This window comes from Branchiostoma floridae, chromosome 6, assembly GCF_000003815.2.
Source record: "Branchiostoma floridae strain S238N-H82 chromosome 6, Bfl_VNyyK, whole genome shotgun sequence".
Lineage (NCBI taxonomy): Eukaryota > Metazoa > Chordata > Leptocardii > Amphioxiformes > Branchiostomatidae > Branchiostoma > Branchiostoma floridae.
In genome coordinates this window covers 12475204-12477415 of record NC_049984.1, presented here as the reverse complement: position 1 = coordinate 12477415, position 2212 = coordinate 12475204, and positions in this window count along the sequence as shown.

The window sequence follows — 2212 nt, the reverse complement described above, 5'->3', positions numbered from 1 at the left end:
CAGATTATAACATATTAAAAACATGAACACATGCATATATGGGCCCACACAACTTGGAGAGCAACGAGCAAGTCCGATTGAAGGTCTTGTCTGTGAGCTATCTTTGATTTGAATTCTGATACGTGTAGCTAAAACATAAAACCCTTAGATACAACTGTATGTTAGGGCCGAAATTCCCGCTTAGATTCTTAGTTTTAATGACTTTTAGAGTAAGATGTGAAGTAACGTGACTCTATCTTCCATTCCGTTTCCATTCTTTACAACGGTGTGGTTGTAGCCATCATTATCACCTCGTATCTGTCTGTCTACAATATTCGACGAGTGCCAAATCAGCCTTCCAATTCTCCAAGTATCCTATTACACCATTTTCGCCTTACATCCTTTTGAAAATGAAGACTCACACCAAGACAACGGACAAACAGACAGAACACCAACTGATTTTCACGAAGGTCATGAACAAAACATACTAGGAACGTTTGGGGTTAAAGTCGTTTCTGTGGGTCTACGATAGCGTCCACACATGGTGAGCACGGTGCCAAAGGTGTCCCTCCTCTTCAGCCTCACGAAATGAAGCCAATCAACACTTCATTTAGAAACATGTACGCGGCAGATGGGCAATCACACTACTGGGAGGGATGGGGCGTTCAACAAACTGGAAGGGAGGGAAAATTAACGGAACACTGTAAGATGGAAAATGTTGGCGGAGATTTAATTGCGCAGTAGGGAGACACTGGAGTATTCGCGGTGGTCTTAGGTTCGCGGTTGAAACAAGGCGCTAAGTGGACAGAAGACTGACAAAAATCGCGTTGGTTTTAAGTTCGCGGTGAAGAGGCGAAAATTGCGAACATTAACCCACCACGAACTCCTCCCCTTTTACAGTATGCTAGTGAATTTTCAATTTGTAGCCCTATTTGTTTGATCCCTTAATTACATTGGTTTGACATTCCTTCTGCTTTCAATATTTACACACTCCCCATTCCCCGAAATATTATCAAACTCTGTCATCATCTCTTTAAAACATTTTACATCTACAATGACAGCAAACTATACTTTACTCTTCTTAACTCTACGTTAGGAGGATCCACTTCATTTCCATATTTACAAAATTGTAATATTTTCAGTACTGGTCACATATTGCGATATTGTTCTCTAATTAATTGTACAGGGGGTAGCTTTCGTGATTAAATGTACACCAACTCTTGATTGTTTCTTATCCATCTTGTATTTCTATATGTATATCTTGTTCTTACTCACTGCTAGTGTTCTATGTTTGTTTTCATGCCTTGAAGAGAAGACTTAGTTAGTATAAGCAGTTTGCTTCTTGCCCCTGGGACTAAAAGAACAGATAAAATGCTTCTATTAGCATAAAAGCTCATCTGTGTTGGTATAATCCGTATTGAAGTATTTAATCATTTAACTGTCAGTAAACACAACAGTGCCCCAATGTGTTCACTGACAGTGAAAAAATTCAATGTAAAAGCTTCTCTTTAGGTTGGATGGGTAGTGAGACAAATTGGTCATTGAGGACAACAAGAAATTTATTTTTCTGTTATATTTGCATCTACATTTTAAGGAGGGAGCTTCTTATGAGCATTTTGCTTCTTGACCGATCTTCAATGAACAATGTGTGTAAAATAGATAAGATTATAGTCTTGTCTAAGGGGTCCCCACTGACTCTCGTCCCCTGCTTGCGTGACTCCTTCCCGGAGTAGCGTGCGTAATGATGACGTCTGATTGGCACCGCGCTGTCTGGCGCGGGGTGATCTATCTCAACCTAAACGGCATGATGACTGCGTCCACGGAGGACACACACCTGCGGAACTTTTGTTCCGCTCGGAGGAAATTATACCATTTTCTCCTCGTGACACGACTGCACGCTTAGAACGTGCATAATTCAGAGCTCCGGGGACATTCCGCGGCCTGCCTGTCTAAAGGTGCACTCTCACCGGACGTGGGGCACGCTTGCGGTATTGCTGCGCCCGTTCACTGCGTCACTGTTTTGTTATTTTCTCCGATTTTTTTTTATAATTCAGATATTTCGTAATACGTATAAGAATGACATAGAAGACGACAAAATACACAGCAAGTAAGAAAATTCGTTCTTTATCCCTGAAATTCGTTGAGTATCTTCCGAACCCAGCAATGCCGCAGGCGTGCCCCACGTCCGGTGAGAGTGCACCTTAGGTTAAGGCTGAAAGCTTGGAGTGCAGGA